The sequence below is a fragment of the Equus asinus genome, chromosome 8 (assembly GCF_041296235.1).
Source record: "Equus asinus isolate D_3611 breed Donkey chromosome 8, EquAss-T2T_v2, whole genome shotgun sequence".
NCBI classification, from domain to species: domain Eukaryota; kingdom Metazoa; phylum Chordata; class Mammalia; order Perissodactyla; family Equidae; genus Equus; species Equus asinus.
Window position 1 is genome coordinate 57,406,718 of NC_091797.1, and position 20,748 is coordinate 57,427,465.

Sequence of the window (20,748 nt, forward strand, 5' to 3'; positions counted from 1 at the left end):
ATAAAGGATTGCAATACAATATGGTTCCTTTTTAAAGTGAATACATCATTTTTTTAATGTTGAAGAGGAGAGATAAATGTGTATATTACTCATCCTCCTGGCTCATAATAGCATTTTAGTTTTTTCAAAAGACATAATATGACAACATCATACACATTGGTAATTAATTTTTCAAGCTTGCTTTAATCTTTAAAAGCTATGAGCCATCTCAGATTCACCAGTAGGCTGCCCCAGTTCTATGCACACATAGCCTGAAGCCGTGAAAGTATTGCATTCTTTCATCCTTTCTCAGTAGAACTGATCCTGCCAGTCAAGTTCTCTGGGACTGTGAAGCAGTACACTCATATCTCACACAACTGTGAAATGAAAATTGACTTAAAGTAGCCACGGAAATGTGAGGTAGAAGCATAATTTTCCATCTCATCATCAATTTGAGTTTTAGTCTTTCTCATCCTGGGGCACTCGCCATGGGGTCTGTGGCATATTTTAGATTCTACTAAGATAGTATCTCAGGGTTCCCAGAGAAAGGCACTTGAGCTCAAATGACTAGATGTTTCTTTGCTCACCTTGCACCTGAACTTTCTCCCCAAAATAATTGGGTAAGATTATCTGAGTGTCAAATACCAGTTCTCATCCAGTTCCAATGAGCTGTGTCCAGAGTGAACATGATTTTACTTCCCTAGTCAAGTATCCTGTGCAAGTCAGAACTACTGAGACAGGACAAAGAATTTAGGGCCATTTTTTCTTAGAAAGGGTTGTGGCATTGCAGGTATAGAAGACTTCTTGAACTCTTCCACAGTGTATCCACTATTCCTGCATCCCCTCTGACCACCGGAGCCACTGAAGCTAGCCTCTAGTTAAAATCACCTAAGCCTAGACTCCAGACGCGAGTGCTATTGTTGAAAGGGTGCACTTGCTGCACCTTTTTAAAAGGTCATCAAAAAACTTCCCTGTTAGAGTACCCCTCTGAAGTTCATCAGAGAAAGTTTCAGATGGCCTTGTGAATTCCCAGATGAAAGAGGTGACAGAAGTGCAAATTATTGGCATTAAATAGGAAAGAAGATCATTGGAAGCACAAGTGTAGCTTGGGGGAAAGTAAAAGGAAGAACAAAGGAAAGAAAATTAAATTCAGGGTTGTTCCTTAAAAGGTTGGGTTCTGATTTTGATTTTGAAAAAAGTTTTTGGGGAAAAGCTATTTCCAACTCTGTCCGTCTTCTAACATTTTATAACGTCTTTCATCTATTGCGTGCTTCGAGGGGAAGGAGGGAGTTGGTGATAAAGTGATCATGAGACTTAATATTTAAAAGTAACACCCTGTTTTAATGAAATGATGGCAGTTCTACAACCTGTCACAAATATCTAGGTCACTGCAAACAAAGAGTAAAAAAACGTAACTCACAGAAGTACAACAAAATAGCAGCAACAAATTTATCATTATTATTCTAATATCACTCTTTTGTATTTATCTCCCTGGTAAAGATATAATGTTTTATTTCAAGTAGAAAATATAAACTGTGTAGGCATTGAAAGGAGCAGTATTGTCATAATTGAATTCTTTCAAGAATTAATGTGGGGCGCTCTCTCTTTTCCTCTTCTTTTCAGCATCTCTGGGGAATTCCAGGAGGGACGTTGCCAGCCAGATTGACAGGTATATGTAAGATAGTAAAGTGTAGACCGCAGGATGGGTTTGCAAGATTGTTATAGTCAATGTCCTCGTTAATAAAAATTTGGAACACTTCCCAAAAAGCATTTTCCTAGAATAAATAAAATATTTTTAAAAATTCAGCATTAGTCTTAACAAACGGAAGAAACACAGTTTGCCTTAGTGGTCAGAGCACAAGGTTGTGAGGCCAAAGAACAGAACCCCTACTTCAGTTTTCTAAACAGTAGGGAGATAGCATCATCTGCTCCGGATCTCTCAAAGCTGCAAAGAAATTAAATAAGATGTGAGAAGAGATGGTTCTCTGGAAAATTTTAATTGATATATAGTTAAGAAAGATGCACAGCCATAATGCGTTTGTGTCTGTATGACTGTAATCCATAATGAAGAAACCCATTCTGGATGGTGGAATGACTACAAGTAGCTCCAGCCTTAGGCAAAGTGGGAAGTAATGAGGCATTATTTTGGGTACCACTTCCCAGAGGCGTCCTAGTGAGAACCACTTTTCTCTACTCTGCCCCACCAAACACAAATATAGCAGCGTCCCTGACTCACTCCCAGCCTGACTCCCTCGTCCCTGTCTTCCTTTAAAGTTTTCTTGTCTTGTGACTCTTTGAAGCAATTTGAGATGCTGTGACAATGGTCTCATGTGTCATTCTTGCCCAGGTCTTTTTGCATTTTAACAAGGAACAATGTCTTAACCCATAGGAGTGATTCTAATGACAGAGATCTTGGGTTCCTGTTTATTCATTCATTATTTTATTCTTCAAGCTTTTAATCATTAGCTTTTTAAAAATTTTCTTTCGTTCTTATTTTTTCAAGGAAGATTAGCTCTGAGCTAACATCTGCTGCCAATCCTCCTCTTTTTGCTGAGGAAGATTGGCCCTGAGCTAACATCTGTGCCCATCTTCCTCTATTTTTTATATGTGGGACGCCTGCCACAGCATGGCTTGATGAGCAGTGCGTAGGTGTGCGCCAGGGATCTGAACTGGTGAACCCCGTGCCACCGAAGTGGAGCTCATGAACTTAATTACTATGCCACTGGGCCAGCCCCTGTTGAGCATTAGCTTTTGATTCAATAAATATTTGTTGAGTGTTGACTATGTGCCAGGCAATGTGCTAAAACTGGAAATGGAACTGAGAATGAGAGGAGTACAGTCTGGGCCCTCATGAAGCTGGCTTGGAAATAGACATCCAAATAGCTGCTTGGGAGACTCTGCAGGCAGCGTGTAGGTTTTGCTGCCTATCAGAGTGATGTCTGCATCTCCAAATAGAGCCAGTTCTGTTTATAAGAAGCAAATTGGGCAAGGACAGAAAATGTTGGATTGGAAGCCAAATGCCCTAAGCTGGGCCTCAGTTCTGCTTAACCAGTTGTGTTTCTCTGGAGAATTCACTGAACTTTTCTGAGCTTCAGATTCCTCCTCTGCCAAAAAATGAGGCAGAATAGGTGACTTTGGTGGTCTTTATCAGTTTTAAACTTGCACATCAAAGTGTTTTTCTAATACCTAAATTGACCTTTTCAAGTGTAAGGTCCAGAGTGCAGTTCTCCTTGGATATTTCCAGAGGGTAAATTTCATTGCTTACCTATTTTTTCAGTGAAACTACTCCTTGACCACTGATCAGTGCTGCATCGACAACTTTCTTGGAAGTCTCTTGCAAAGGCCTTGCTAGTATGATTGATAACCCATGTTCTCTGTCACCATCCCATAGGCACTGAAGAATGGATTGATAAACAACTTGGGATGCTCAACAAAGCCCAGTTCTCCTTATCAGATGTCTTATTGTATCAGGATCAGCATGCCTTGGTCCATTGCACATAGAAAACTTAATGAACCTAACCAAGGAGGGTAATGGGAAACATTAAAAGAAATAACAATTCTAAAACATAATAATTCTAAGATAAGCACACTTTGTCATGCAAACTTTCCTTATTATCCAGCTTTAAAAAACATGACTCCAATTGACCCAAATCAAAATGACAACTTCTCTCAGGCATATAATTATAAAAAATGGAAGTCACTTTAGAAGTCATTTGATCCAATGTCTACACTTCAGAGAGAAGGAAATTGAGGCTCAGAGAGAATAAAATGTTTTAGCCAAGAACACACAGCTGGTTGGAAGCAGGCCAAGACCATAATTCAGATTTTCTGATTCCCAGGCTCTGGGGCTCTCTTTTTTCTTCGCTTTCCTCCCTACCCCAGATTGCACCATTTGTCTTTAAGCTACGCATATTCCAAAGTGACCCTAGACTTTCTTGGTATCTTCTGGTTCTTCACCCCTGGGGAGGAAAAAGGATTTCCTTGCCTGTCCTTAAACTTACCACCACGTCTTCAGATCACTCAGCACTCACTCTGTGGGTGCCTCCCTTGCTGGAGGGCCTCTGTTCCTGGACTCTGGAAATCCCATTTCCTTTACTGTCTGTTTTCTTCACGGCCTAACAGTGTCCCTGCTTTCAACCAAAGGCATCCAGGTTCAACTGAAAACAAGACTGCTGAAGAACCAGTTAGGGGAGTTGTTTCCTCTCCACACATTATTTTTTGTTTCCATGCATCTCTTGAGATTTGAATGTCATCTCTGTGGAACAAATGCTACAGCCATCAGAGGAGCCACGAAGGCCAGAGACAATCCCCTGTGCCAAGTCAGTAATGCCTTTGGTTGAATTGGGGCCTGGGCCAAACCCTTTGAATGTTTCCCTGAGCTTAAGAGGGCATGCTGAAAGACAAGTGGAAGGTGACCAGTCCAGCGGCCCTGAGCTCCAGATCCAGCTTTCTCCTCCACCAGGGAACGGTTCAACGACAAGAGGGAAAGGGAAGACTGCTCCCGTCTTCTTTTTCATCTATAAGGGACATAGATCTTAATGAAAATGATTTCTGGAAATTCTTCCTCATTTTCTCTGAGAAAGAGGAAATGTGGCCATATTTTGCATTCTCTTGAGGAGAGGAAGCAGCCAATACTTGGTATAGACATTACAGGAAAGAAGTCGATAGACAACAAGAACAAGATAAACAGATGATTATATTAATCTAAATAGAAGGACTGTTTCAAACCCAGAATCTTTACACACACACACACACACACGCACGCACACACACAAACACATTTTTAGGAATTTTTAACCTGTCAGTACACAGACATTTACAAAATACCTATATGATAAGCACTGTGCTAGCAGTTTTTTCTGATATCTGAATTCTAACATTAAAGCAGATTTAAAAGTAGAAAAACGCAGTACTATCTAAGCAAGAAGAGAAAGCAAGCGGTAATGACACAATGTTTTCAAAGGCCAGGTCACCCACCTGTTGGTTATTTTAAGAAGGGGAATTCTGGCAGCAGCTGGGACTCTGCCATAAATAACTTGCACACCCATGTTCTAACACTGAGCCCTTCTTGTCACATCTTTCTAAGGGACCTTGATTTTGGAGGTGTCTCAGGTGACCTTTCTCTCCAGAACCATAGAAAAGGACAGAAGCATGCTTTGTGGTCACCTTCATTTTCTGCATGTCAGCCCTTTCCACTCACAAGCTGGCTGTTGGTTTTAAAGGACTGTCCACTGTTGGAGGGTCAGAAAAACCGCGAGCACAAAAGAGTAATCACTGTCACCGTCAGAGGCCGTTTATGTCAACTCCACTAAATAATTGAACCCACCACATTTAAAAATCTTCCAAGAGCTCCTATTACCATTAATTTAACCTCAGAATCCCAATCTTGGCATCTGAGACCCTGCCAAAACTCCCAGCTTCCCCACAATGATGCTCCCTGCCCACTGCAGTGGCATTGGCTCTTTACTGATTGTATCTGACTCTTTACTTGATACTGGTTGTTACCCCAGACCAATGGCTTTCTCGTTACCAAGAAGAGCTCAGCATCCACCTTCCCCCCATAAAACCTCCCTATCATGCAAACCGGAGGAAGCTTAACCTGGGATGTGCATTATACACCCATATGTTAGATGCGTATGTGTATGCATGTGTTTCCTATCCCATGGCCATTTGTACGTAGGCTCACCTCCCCAATGCTAAGGAAAATTAAAGTCAATCAAAACCATGACATAAATGAATTCACCCTCAAGGTTGGCATCAACACAACACAAACAAACACCCATATCCAAGTGAGAGCTTCAGCTGCTGCCTCAAAATCTTTCAAAACTCAGCAAAAAACGATTCTTTCAGAAGGTGGCTCAAGTACCTTTTATTTATTTTGTTTACCTCTTTTTTTGAGCTACAATTGACATATAACATTTCATTAGTTTCAGGTGTACAACATAATGATTCAATATTTGTATTTGTATGTATTGCGAAATAATCACCACAAGAAGTCTAGTTAGCATCCATCACCGCACATAGGTACAAATTCTCTTTTCTTATGATGAGAACTTCTAAGATCTACTCTCTTAGCAACTTGCAAATTTACAGTATAGTATTAACTCTAGTTATCATGCTGTATGCCACATCCCCATGATTGACTTATTTTATAGCTGGAAGTTTGCATCTTTTGACCCGCTTTACCCATCTCACCCACTCCCCCAACGCCTTGCCTCTGGCAGCCATCAATCTATTCTCTGTATCTATGCACTTGGGTTTTTGTTTTGTTTTGTTTTTCTAGATTCCACATGTACTTGAGGTCATAGAGTATTTGTCTTTCTCAGTCTGACTTATTTCACTTAACATAATGCCTTCTATTTCGTCTATCTCTTGATTGGAGCTGGAACATTTTTATTGCTAGATCCCTTTTTAAAAAAATTTGTCAGTGTACAGTAATTTGGGGGTTTTTATTGGCATTGCTTCTCCCAATATGGACATTTGCAGATAAGACAACCAAACCACAGACAGAAATGCCTTTACATATAAGCTCAAGCCCTGTTTATACCCCACTTCCGTGAAGAAGATTTAATCAGTATGTATCAAGTCTTCAGTAAGAGTTGTGCTATCTTTAAATTATCCTAGCACAGGGTCTTGTCCTTAGACGGTACTCAATAAATGTTTGTTGAAGCAGTCACAGAGAATTTAGCTCACAAGAAATCTAAGTGATTATCAACATAGCCGACCTTAGCGGTAAACCTTACTGGTTATTTGATTTCCCAAGAGGAAATACAAATTCAACCTCACTTTGTTTTTTTCTTCCACAGATTTCAAGAAGATCTTAATGGAGTTGGATTTTCAGAGTCAGCCTTTTCTTAAATTGCTTTTCTTTTATGCTGAATGCATATTTATGACTTTAAAAGATCCTAAACATAGGGGCTGGCCCCGTGGCCGAGTGGTTAAGTTCGCGCGCTCCGCTGCAGGCGGCCCAGTGTTTCGTTGGTTCGAATCCTGGGCGCGGACATGGCACTGCTCATCAGACCACGCTGAGGCAGCGTCCCACATGCCACAACTAAAAGGACCCACAACAAAGAATATACAACTATGTTCCGGGGGGCTTTGGGGAGAAAAAGGGGAAAAAATAAAAAAAATCTTTAAAAAAAAAAAAAAGATCCTAAACATATTCAAACAGTCATTCTACTTGACTTTGTAAGAAGAGAGTTATGCTCATGGAAGTGTTTTTCCTACTAACAGTGTGCAAGGGAGGATTTTCCAATAACCATCTGGTTAATCAAGGGTCAGTGAAACAGAACAACTGTGCCACCGACTTTTCACATTGCAGAAGCATGTGTACTTCTGAACTGGTGTCCTATATCCTTTCTTTCTAGGAGTAAACAACTAATTTCGAAAACTAATGCCAAATCGTATTTAGCAATGATAGTTATTATTTTCAAGCAGAATTTTTGATGTTGTTTTGCTTTCAATTAGTCCAAATTAAGTGGATCTACTCCTCGAGTGGAAGATGAACATCCGTGAATCCAATAAGAATGATTAGTGCCAGTTTAGTTTGAGAATTTATGAGGCAATCAACTAAGAATCTCATGAAAATTTATGTCATTTAACCATAAGCACTGTGTCCCCTGTTCTTGTTCTTCCAAATGTCTCTTCCAGACACATATGTTCATGGCCTTCTACATCCACATGCAGAAGAGGGTGGTTCCCAAGGAATATTGGGCTTTAAGCAATTAAGGGAGGTAGAATGTGAACACCATTGCCAGTTTGGCTGCTCTCATTTAACAGTTCTGAGTAGCTGCTTTGAGAGTAGCGTAGACCTGCCAAGTGCAGAGGAGGTGGTGAGGACTCCAACCACATCCTTCTGTGACCTCCTGCCACATGCAGAATGCTGGGTAGGCAGCGACCTCCAAGATGCTTTCCCCTTTGTATCATCTATATCTGACTTCATAGGGTAGAGGTCCTTGTCCTTACGTCTGCCTGATGACAGAGTTCTCCAGTGGGACCAGGGCAAGGGTCACTCAGCTCAATGTAATTAAAAGATCAGTTGACTGAAATATCCAGATTACCAGCTCACACTCCCATACTACCAAGTCTACTGAACTACACAAAGACAGTGTCTTTCTTGTCTGGGGCTGTATCCTTAGCACCCAGTACAATATCTGCAGCTGAACAGCCATTCAGCGAACAGATTTCAACTGGATGAATTGCATGAGCTGTTGGGCTAGAGTTAAGGAAACTGCAGTATCTTATTTCCACAACTGCTAATGTTCACAGCTGTCTGGCCCTTAAGCTCCAAGGTCAGCCCTGGAAGGGCAGCTGGTAGAGACTGCAGTAGTCACCCGGGCTTATGCTTAATCTTTGGCCGTTCCCTCTAAGCCTGTTGCTGAATGGAGCTCCTTCTAATAGCCTCTGCAGATATCAGTGCGGTTAGAATTGCCTGGTGCTTTCTGCTAAAGCTAGTGTTCCTTCGCTAATGCCAGAGTGTTCCTAGGCTTGGAATGATGTCCGCGCCTAATGTGATAACATGGTTAACTGTTGACTCACTTGTTTTTTTTCTTAACATTATTCTGGACCCTCATGCTAAAGTCTTTGCTAAAGTCAGCTGATTTTTCCTCTCTCTTCCCTACTACGTTAATGGCGAATGGGAGATATTTGCTCATTCACGCCTCTCAACTCAGACTACATACTCACTTTTGATTGTGTATGGGAAGTTATACTATTAGCACGATCTTGAAAAATGAAAAGCAAAGTCAAAATATGTCTAATATTATATTAAAGTGTGGTTGAGAAATTGACGTGAGAAATACTGTGGAGCATCTATCTAGTGGTTAAATCAGAGAACAGAAGTCAGAGAACTATTCAATATGTCTGTGCATACTAGAATAGCTGGTTATCTTTCAAAAATCAGTTAGCTTCTGTGTAACTTGGGTTTGCTGCAAAGGTGACTAACAATTTCATCATTCTTCTGGTTAGTAGACTAAAAATACCCTCTTACCCCTGAGAGCTTCTCTGAAGAGATGCCATTGTTCTGGGTCTCAACTCATAGGGCTCTATGAAGACAAGGACACTTCTGTCCTACTGATTAGTGGGAACACAGTGCCTTGGACAATGCTTGGACCATAACAAATACTCAAGGAATATTTGTTGAATCAATTAGTGAATGTTTGAGGTGCTCAATATGCCCGACAAGTCTTCCTTTATTCTAGACAGACTCACAGAGTTTGTTCTACTCAAACAAACAAGCTTGTTATGGATTCTGTAGGAAGAAAAAAAAATGTCAACCAGATAGTTTTTTTCCCTGTGAATGAGAAAAAAAAAAATTGAAGTAGTGTAAACAGGCAAATATAGACAACAAATACTATTAAATAAAATTCACCCCTTTTTAATTGAGTTGAATCAAATTGTTTCTCACTTTGAAAATCAGAGAATACTTCTTACTCACTTGGCAGTCACTTTCAACACTTCAGAAGAAATTACTGGATTGACAGAAAGAATCTTAGAGAAATGCATATGGAAATTAAATAATTGAACACCGTCGTATCAAATTGACTTGCAACTAAGTGCCTATTCTTTCCCACACGGTGCCAATTTACTATTCTAATTGACTAGAGTGTGGCATTCGGCAAATATCAAATAGCTACATGTGTCAGGGCTTCCTTTTCCCCCACGCTGACCTTAGATTAACCCGTCACCTTTCACTCTACAGCTAATTAAATCCAGTGACAGTTTCGTGAGACATTCTTTGCTGAAATATTTAGTGAAGGTCTTAAATTCCTTCATACTTGTCCCAACCGCTATGCCTACCTCCCCATAGTACATCTGCTTCAGTGTCACAATATTTTGTCAAAAAACTACAGTACTGCCATGGTAACATCATAAACCCGTCCCTGGCCCAGCTCTTCAAGGAGTTTATAAAAATCCAGCTGTAAAAATTGGCCATAGGCTGTATGAGCTGGTTGTTTTATGTGGGGTAGTTAACCTTTTTTTCCCCTTTCTTTTTTCACTGCTCCCACTCCAGAACAACTCATTTAAAATATTTACAAAGTAATTAAGCATTTATTTAGTCATCAAAGAGGAAATTGCAGTTGAGCTCAAGTTGACTTTTCTTACTATTATACCGCTTTCTAAGATCAAAATTTTCACTTTTTTTTTTTTTGCCATCTGGGTGAGTTCAGCTGAAATCAGGAGTTCATTTTTTATCCCTCTCTTATTTCCTCTTGCTTGGAAGTCTTCACTTCTCTGAGTTCCTTTTCAATTCAATGAGAGCCCCACACGTAGGGAAAATACACAGGCATTCAGGGGGAAAGTGGCAAGGCATGGGGAGAATAAACCATCCCAGGACAGCCAATCTCCATTTTACTGGAACCTGCTTAGCTCCACTTAAAATTGGGTGAGGCTGGGGTTATTTTATTATTTTTTTTCTTCAGAGGTAATCTGTATAAGGTGTCTGTTTCTCCATTATTCTCGAGGGTTAAAGGTTTTTTCTTTTCACTGGTTGGGTGTTTGTGCTGAAATCCTGTTCATCTTTATCCTACAGTTTTAGATAAAGTTGGGTGAGGTTACACCACTCATAGTGGACAGAGGTGACCCAGGGAACTCTGTGTTGCTTAAGGAAAGTGAGATTTTAAACTGTTTTTGTTTTTTAACTGTTTTTTAAAGAAAACAAAATTAAACTGGTTAGGCAAAAAGAGAGGAAAAAAAAATCCAAGGAATAGTCAACCGATATCCACTAACATTATTTTGAGTTAGAACCTTTAAAAGAATATAAATGTAAGTACATATAGGTTAATTACATGACATTTGATAAGCTAGATGCCCTTGAGCAAAATTCAGTTGGAGGTTTTGATACAATTATCACTTAGGCTAATTTACCTCAGGACAAACATGGATGTGTGTAATTAAATAGCTCCTGGTGAAAGAAGCTTGAATGGTCAGAAATATATCTCTAAGTCAAGAGTGGCATTAGGCTGCCTCCAGGCAAACACGCACAGGTTCTGTTCTGAGGTTGGCTAACAAAGGCATGTGTGTCCAAGATGCACCCGGAGTGACTCTGTGTAAAGTGAACAGGCTACCCAGGCACGATAGTGATGCTGGTGATGCCAAGGAGCTTGTCGCCGGGACCATCTTCCCTTATCTTTATCTCTCTCCCTCACTTATCAGCATAGTGCTTGATACCTGCTATAGAGGCTCGACATTTGTGGTCTTTGTGAATGATTTGATTTTTATCACTTTTATTTCTAATTAGCAATAATTAGTAATGCATTATCTAAGGAACTATATAATTACATCTAAAATCTAGAGAGTTGTAATATAGTGAAACCATTCACCATAGGCCAGCAAATGAATAACTCAGCTCAGACTAAAAAAATCCCCCTCTTCCACACTGTCAGTGTGTGGTAATAGAGTCTTTAGTCAGAAAATGAGAGAGTCACAGAATGCTTGCAATGTAGATGGTTATCAGTCACCTTTTAAAAATTATTTTCATGCACTCTGAAGCTTGGAATTCCCCCTTCTTCTGCCACCTTGATGTCAAGAGGAGCTACACATGTGGGTCAGCTCTGTAAAGGGCCACACAAATTCATCTGAGAATACCCTGGAAATTCCCCCCAAGGGTGTGATGGTACAGTGGAATGAGAGGTGATTTTATAGGGTAAATATGTTTCAATACAACAACCATTCTGAGCAGGGGAAAAAAACTACTACTAGCACTGTCTGTTATATTCCAGGAAGGGGTAAATGCATGGAGAGGTCAAATCAACAGTTCTGTCTACAGATGAAAAATTGAGAGTTTTGGAGAAGCATCTAGATGGCAGAGTAAGAAGATCCTGAGCTCACCTCCTTCCAAAACATGCCAAAACTACACCTACATATAGAATGACTATCTCTGAGAATGACCTGAAGACTAGCAGAACAGATTTTCTACAACTAAGGACATAAAGAGTGAGCCACATTGACACAGCTAGCAGGGGCAGAGATGCACTCAAGTCAGGACCCACACCTCTGTGTGGCAACCTACAAGTGGGAGGGATATTACAGCCTTGGATTTCCTCCCTGAAGAGGGAGAGGTCGGAGCCCCACATTGGGCTCCCTAGTCCGGGGGACTTGCACCAAGAAGACAAGTCCTCATAATGTCTTGGCTTTGAAAACCAGCAGGGGCTTACATCCAGGACAGCCAGAGGACAGGAGGAAACTGAGACTCTTCTCTTAAAGGGCAGGCACACAAACTCACTGGCTCCAAGTCCCAGCATGGAGGCAGCAGTTCAAAAAGTGCCTGGATCATATGTGAAGGAGATTCATTGACTAATTTTAGAGCACGTGCTGGAGGAGCAGAGATCTGTTGGAACTTTCTTCAAGGATGGAAGTGCTGACTAGTGCCTTTTTAAAAAATTCTCCTTCTACCTAGCTGATTTGGCACTGGTGAGTGCCATTTCTGACACTCTCCACCTACCTTGCTAGTACTTGTCACTCCACCCCAACGTTGCCCTGCAGAATCACTTTGCCTAACGCGCGTACTCCAACCAATGCCCCTCTAAAGTGGGTCCCATGCCACCACATCTGGCAGGTGGCCTCAGTCAAATCTGGTGCCCCCTGGAAGCAGCTCTTGCTCTAGGGGTCCAGCCCCCACACCAGAGTGCCTGCTGTAATCATGGCCTAGACACAACAGGAGGCCACATGCAGCTTACAGAGGGATAATTTCTGGAGCACCTGGCTCTGGGGACCAGACAGATTGTGTACTGAGCCCCATAGAACACCTTCTACATGAAGCCACTCCTTCGAGATCAGGAGTTGTAGCTGATCTACTTAATACATAGAAAAAACACAGAGTTAGGCAAAATGAAGAGACAAGGGAATATGTTCCAAATGAAAGAACAAGTCAAAACCTCAGAAAAAGAACTAAACAAAATGGAGATAAGTAATCTACCTGATAATGAGTTCAAATTAATGCACATAAAGATGCTCACCAAACTTGGGAGAAGAATGGATGAACACAGTGATAACTCAATAAAGAGAAAATATAAAAAAGAACTAATCAGAGCTGAAGAATACAATAACTGAAGTGAAAAATACACTAGAAGGAACCAGCAGGAGGTTAGATGATGCAGAGGAACGGATCAGTGATCTGGAACACATGGTAGTGGAAATCACCCAAATGAAACAGTGAAAAAAAAAAAGAATTTAAAAAATGAGAATAGTTTAAGCGACCTCTGGAACATCAAACATACTAACATTTGCATTATAGGGCTCCTAGAAGGAGAAGAGAGGGAGAAAGGGACAGAAAATCTATTTGAAGAAATAATGGCTGAAAACTTCCCTAACATGGTGAGGGAAACAGACATCCAAGTTCAGGAAGCACAGAGAGTCCCAAATAAGATGAACTCAAAGAGACCCCCCAACAAGACAAATTACAATGAAAATGCCAAAGTTAAAGAAAAAAGAGGATCTTAAAAGCAGCAAGAGACAAACAACTAGTTATGCATAAGGGAACTCCCATGAGACTATCAGCTGATTTTTCAGCAGAAACTTTATAGGCCAGAAGGGAGTGGCATGACATACTCAAAGTGCTGAAAGGAAAAAACTTACAACCAAGAATACTCTACCCAGCAAGGTTATCATTTGGAATTGAAGGAGAGAGAGTTTCCCAGACAAGCAAAAGCTAAAGGAGTTTATCACCACTAAATTGACCTTACAGGAAATGTTAAAGGGACTTCTTAAATGGAAAATAAAAGACAAAAACTAGAAATAAGAAAATTATGAAAGAAAAAATCTCTTTAGTAGAGGAAAACATATAGTAAACGTAATGGATCAAGTACCCATATAGCTAGTATGAAAGTTAAAAGACAAAAGTAGTAACATCATTTTTATCTACAGTTATTAGGTAAGTGATACACAAAATAACAAGATGTAAAATATGACATCAAAAACATAAAATATGGGGGGAGGGGTAAAAAGGTAGTGCTTTTAGAATACTTAAGCAAACATAAACTTAAAATATACTGTTATATCACAGAATGTTATATATGAACTTCCTGGTGACCACAAACTGAAAACTTATAATAGATACACAAAAAATGAAGAGAAAGGAATACAAACACAACACAAATCAAATCACTAGGGAAGAGAGCAAGAGAAGAAGAAAGGAACAGAGAAAAACTACAAAAACAAACAGAAAGCAATGAAAAAAATGGTGATAAGCACATACTTATCAATAATTACTTTAAAAGTAAATGAACTAAAAGCTCCAATCAAAAGATATAGGGTGGCTAAGTGAATAGAAAACAAGACCTTGTCTATGCTGCCTACAAGAGACTCACTTCAAATCTAAAGATACACAAAGACTGAAAGTGAAGGAATGGAAACAGATATTTCATGCAAATGGAAACAAAAAGAAAGCTAGGGCAGTAATACTTATATCAGACAAAATAGTCTTTAAAATAAACACTGTAATAAGAGACAAAGAAGGACATTACATAATGATAAAGGAATCAATCCAACAAGAGGATATAACACTTGTAAATATCTATGCACCTAACATAGGAGCACTTAAATACATAAAGCAAATATTAACAAACATAAAGGGAGATGTTGACAGTAACACAATAGTATTAGTGGACTTCAACACTTCCATCAAAGGATAGATTATCCAGATAGAAAAATCAATAAGGAAACATTGGGTGTAAATGACACATTACACCAGATGGACCTAACAGATATATACAGAACATTCTATTGCAAAATAGCAGAATATACATTCTTTTCAAGTGCACATGAAACATTCTCCAGGATAGATCACATGTTAGGCCACAAAACAAATCTCAATAAATTTTAAAAGATTGAAATCATATCAAGCACCACTTCTGACCACAACAGTATGAAACTAGAAATCAATTACAAGAAGAAAACTGGAAAAAACACAAATGTGGAGGCCAAACAACGTGCTACTAAACAACGCATGGGTCAATGAAGAAATCAAAGAGGAAGTAGAAAAAAATCCTCAAGACAAGTGAAAATGGAAACACAATGTTCCAAAATCTATGGGATACAGCAAAAGCAGTTCTAAAAGGGAAGTTTATAGCAATACAGGCCTACCTCAGGAAACAAGAAAAACTTTTCAAATAGACATTCTAATCTTACACCTAAAGGATTTAGAAAAAGAACAAACATGGCCCAAAGTTAGTAGGATGGAAACAATAAAGAGTGGAAATAAAGAAAACAAAGGCTAAGAAAACAATAGAAAAGACCAATGAAACTAAGAGCTGGTCCTTTGAAAAGATAAACAAAACTGATAAGGCTTTATTCAGTCTCATCAAGGAAAGGGGAGAGAGGGCCCAAATAAATCAAATCAGAAATGAAAGAGGAGAAGATACAACTGACACCACAGAAATACAAAGTATTATAAGAGATGACTATGGAAAATTTTATGCCAACAGATTGGACAACCTAGAGGAAATGGATAAATTTCTAGACACATACAATCTCCTAAGACTGAATCAGGAAGAAATAGAAAATTTGAACAGACTGGTTACTAGTAATGAAGTTGAATCAGTAATCAAAAAACTCCCAACAAAGTCTGGGACCAGAAGGCTTTACAGGTGAATTCTACCAAACATTTAAAGAAGAGTTAATACCTATCCCTCTTAAACTATTCCAAAAAACTGAAGAGAAAGGAATGCTTCCAAACTCATTCTACAAGGCTAGCATCACCCTGATATCAAAACCAGACAAAGACACTACAAAAAAAGAAAATTCCAGGCCAATATCCTTGATGAACATGGATGTAGAAATCCTCAATAAAATATTAGCAAACCAAATCCAACAATACACTACAAGGATTATATACCCCAATCAATTGGGATTCATTTTAGGGATGCAAGAATGGTTCTCTACCTTCAAATCAATCAATATGATATACCACATTAACAAAACAAAGGATAAAAATCATATTATCATCTCAATAGAAGCAGAAAAAGCATTTGACAAAATTCAATATCCATTTTTGATTAAAAACTCTCAACAAAGTGCATAGAGAGGGAACATATCTCAACATAAAAGAGGCCATATATGACAAACCCACAGCTAACATCATACTCAATGGTGAAAAGCTGAAAACTTTTCCTCTAAGATCAGGAAAAAGTTAAGGCTGTCCACTCTCACCACTTTTATTCAACATAGTACTGGAAGTTCTAGCTACAGCAATCAGACAAGAAAAAGAAATAAAAGGCATCCAAATTGGAAAGGAAGAAGTAAACCTGTCACTATTTGTAGATGACATGATACTATATACGGAAAACCCTGAAAACTCCATCATAAAACTATTAGAACAAATAAATGAATTCAGTAAAGTTGCAGGATACAAAACCAATTTACAGAAATCTGTTGCATTTCTATGCACTAACGATGAACCATCAGAAAGAGAAATTAAGAAAACAATTCCATTTACAATTGTGTCAAAATAGAATAAAATACCTGGGAATGAACTTAACCAAGGAGGTAAAAGACATATACTCTGAAAACTATAAGATATTGTTGAAAGAAATTGAAGAAAACACAAATAAATGGAAAGATATACCATGCTCATAGACTGGAATAATTAACATTGTTTAAATGTGCATACTACCCAAACAACCTATAGATTCAATGCAATCCCTATCAAACTATAAATGACATTTTTCATAGAACTAGAACAAATATCCTAAAATTCATATAGAACCACAAAAGACCCAGATTAGCCAAAGCAATCTTGAGAAAGAAGAACAAAATTGGAGGTATCACATTCCATGATTTGAAAGGTAAATATACTGCAAAGGCTATATTAATCAAAACAGTTTGGTACTGGTACAAAAACGGACATGTAGATCAATGGAATACTATAGAGAGCCCAGAAATAAACTCATGCTTATATGGTGAATTAATCTACAACAAGGAGGCAAGGATATACATAGAGAAAAGAGAAGTCTCTTCAATAAATGGTGTTGGAAAAACTGGACAGCCACATGCAAAAGAATGAAACTAGACCACTATTTGACACCATATACAAGAAGACATAGGCAGTAAACTGCAAGAAAACATCAGCAGTAAACTCTTTGACATTGGTCTTAGCAATGTATTTTTAGATATGTCTTCTCTGGAAAAGACAACAAAATAAAAAATAAACAAATGGAACAAATGAGACTACATCAAACTAAAAAGCTTTTGCACAGCAAAGGAAACCATCAAAAAAACCAAAAAGGTAAACTACTGAATGGGAAAAGATATTTGCAAGTGATATATCCAATAAGGGATTAATATCCAAAATATATAAAGAACTCATACAACTCAATATCAAAAACACAAACAATCTGATTAAAAAATGAGCAGAATAGACACTTGTCCGAAGAAGACATACACATAGCCAACAAATACATGAGAAGATGCTCAATATCACCAATCATCAGAGAAATGCAAATCAAAACCACAATGAAACACCACCTCATACCTGTCGGAAAGGCTATTATCAAAAAGACAACAAATAACAAGTGTTGGTGAGGATGTGGAGAAAAGGGAATCCTCATGCACTGTTTGTAGGAATGTAAATTGGTTCAACCTCTATAGAAAACAGTGTGAAATTTCCTCAAAAAATTAAAAATAGAACCACCATACAATCCAGCAATCCAACTTCTGGATATATACTCAAAACAACCGAAAGTAGGATCTTGAAGAGATATTTGGACACCCATTTTAATTGCAGCATTACTCACAATAGCCAAAGGTGGAAACAACCCAAATGTCTATTGACAAATAAATGGATAAACAACATGTGGTATGTACTTACAATGAAACACTACTCAACCTCAAAAAAGAAGTCCTGTCACATATTACAACATGGATGAGGACATTATGCTAAGTGAAATAAGCCATTTATGAAAAGACAAATGCTGTCTGATTCCATTTATCTGAGATATCTAAAGTAGACAAATTCATAGAAAAAGCAAGCAGAATGGTGGTTGCCAGAGCCAGAGGGAGGGGAAGATGGAGAATTGTTCAATGGGTATAGAGTTTCAGTTTTGTAAGATGAAAAATTTCTGGAGATCTGTTGCACAACAATGTGAATATACTTAAACATACGCTATACACATAAAAATGGTTCTGGGTATTTATCCAAAGAAAATGAAAACACTAATTCGAAAAGACACATGTACCCCTGTCTTCATTGCAGCATTATTTATAATAGCTAAGAGATGGAAGTAATGTAAGTGTCCATTGATAGATGAATGGATAAAGAAGATGTGGTATATACACACAATGGAATATTGCTTAGTCATAAAAAAGAAGGAAATCTTGCCATTTGTGACAACATGGTTGGACCTAGAGGGTATTATGCTAAGTGAAATATGTCAGACAGAGAAAGATAAATACCATATGACTTCATTTATATGTGGAATCTAAAATAAAACAAACAAACAAACAAACAAAACAAAACAAAGTAATAGATACAAAGAACAAACTGGTAGTTGCCAGAGGAGGGGGGCTGGGGGGATGAATGAAATAGATGAGAGGATTAAGAGATACAAACTTCCAGTTATAAAATAAATAAGTCCTGAGGATATGATGTACAGCATAGGTCATATAGGCAGTAATATTTTAGTAACTTTGTATGGTGATAGACGGTAACTAGACTTATTGTGGTGATCACTTTGCAATGTATGTAAGTGTCAAATCACTGTTGTACACCTGAAAATAAGGCAATATTGTATGTCAACTGTACTTCAATAAAGAAACAAAACAAAAAAACAGAGTTTTCTGCGTATTAGTTGGATGAAGTCACATGAATGGATGAGCTTATGTAGAAAGAAGTAAAAAGTGAGAAGAGAAGGAATCAAAATCAGTCTTAAGGAAATCCAACATTTAATTGTTAGAGAGTCAAAGATAAGCTTGAAAATGGGACCCTAAGAAGAGGTGAGAGAAAAAAGGGGGAAACTATCAGCATGTGGGGGTTGCAGAAACCCAGAGAAGGGAGGGTTTCAAGAAGGCAATTGTGGTCAATACCTTAAATTCTCATGTAAGGTCAGTAAGAAAAATAAGCAAAAGGAAAAAATTATTTAGCATATTATAGACTGAATCATATCCCACTAAATTTATATGTTGAAGCCCTAACACCCTATGTATCTGTTTTTTGGAGATAGGGCCTTTGAAGAGGTAATTAAGGTTAAATGAGGTCATAAGTGTGGGCCCTAATCCAATATACCTCGTGTCCTTGTAAGAAGAGGCAGACACCCCAGGGATGCATGCAAGCAGAGGAAATGCTGTGTGAGGACACAGGGAGAAGGTGGCCATTTACAAGCCAAGAGAGAGGTCTCGGTGGAAACCGACCCTCCCAACACCTTGATTTTGGACTTCCAGCCTCCAGAACATAAGAAAAAAAATACATGTTCTTTAAGCCGCTTAGTCTGTGGTATTTTGTTGTAGCAGCCCTATCAGACTCATACTAGCCAAAAGGGGTCCTACGATAAAGTTATTTTGGGGACTAAGGGAGGTAAAAACCTGAATTGGATCATATTGAAGAATAAGTGGGAGATGAGAAAATAAATGGAGACAGGGAGCATAGCTAACACTTTCAAGACATTTGAATGTGATGAGAAAAAGAGGCATAAGATGATAAACCAGGAGAACTGTGGGATTTCAGGATTATAAGGATTAAATTTGAAAATTAGCAAATAATAAATGAGAACATCTATGCAACGCCACCTTACAAAGACAAAATATCTCTCAGATTGAAGAGCTGAGTTAGAATTTGATCATAACATCAACAATAATAAAAATAACCATAAGCCAATAATATCATCTATTGAACAACTAATATAAGCCAACTTGTGAGCATCTTGATTTACATATTTTGCCTAATTTTATCATCATAGCATAGTGCCTGGAACCTACCAGTATTCAATACACATTTACTGACTGAATAATGACTGCCCTTGCAAAATAGATATTATTATTATTCCCAATTTATATATGTGAAAATTAAGACCTAGATAGTTTAAATAACTTATCCTAGGTTTGCTTAGCTCCAAAGCCTAAGCCATAATGTAGACACATTTAGAGAAAGAATGGGTTAACCAAAGGAGAATGCCCTAAGTGAAAATAAAAAAATGAGACATTATAAAGGCAAAAATTAAGTGCACATTTATATTGCCATCCAGGGGAAAGGAGATCAGGTCAGTGGCACAATTAGCCTTGGAGAGCAAAACCAGCTCTTGGAAAAAGGTGCTGGAGGCTTTAGGCTTCTAGTGATTAAGGTCGTTCAATCAGTCACCTCCCACCTGAGTTCTGGGGCTGGATTGTGGACCTTCTAGAACCCTGTAAGAACTCTCAGAAGATGGAAAGTCATTGGAGAGTTTTAAGCAGAGAAATTTTATCACCTCATATATTAGTCTGCTAGCGCTGCCATAACAGAATATCACAGACTGGGTGGCTTCAACAACAGAAATTCATTTTCTTACAGCTCTGGAGGCTGGAAGTCCAAGATCAAGGAGTCAACATGGTTAGTTTCTTCTGCAGCCTCTCTTCTTGGCTTGTAGATGGCTGCCTTCTCTCTGGGTCCTCACGTGATCATCCTTCAGTCTGTGTATTGTCTGTGTCCTAATCACCAATAATACTGGATTAGAGCACAGCATATGACCTCATTTTACCTTAATTACCTCTTTAAATGTTCTATCTCCAAATAAATATAGTCACATTTTGAAGTTCTGGGGGTTAGGACTTCAACATATGAATTTTGGGGAGACTCAATTTAGTCCA

The 20,748-nt window shown here is 38.5% G+C and overlaps 2 long non-coding RNA genes across 2 annotated transcripts in view; one reads left to right on the forward strand and one right to left on the reverse strand.

Annotated features, from left to right (window-relative positions):
- Positions 1 to 7,088, forward strand: part of LOC139046094 (uncharacterized) — a 30,440-nt gene extending 23,352 nt beyond the window's left edge. The window contains exons 2-3 of the long non-coding RNA XR_011505649.1: positions 1,603 to 1,648; positions 6,786 to 7,088. This is a non-coding gene — a long non-coding RNA (uncharacterized lncRNA). The remainder of the gene's footprint in view (positions 1 to 1,602; positions 1,649 to 6,785) is intronic.
- On the reverse strand, positions 1,226 to 6,717 carry LOC123287007 (uncharacterized). The gene is made up of 3 exons (XR_011505648.1): positions 3,981 to 6,717; positions 3,245 to 3,494; positions 1,226 to 1,924 (listed from the first exon to the last, which is right to left on the reverse strand). It is a non-coding gene; the product is annotated as an uncharacterized lncRNA (long non-coding RNA).
- Positions 7,089 to 20,748: the final 13,660 nt, after the last annotated feature.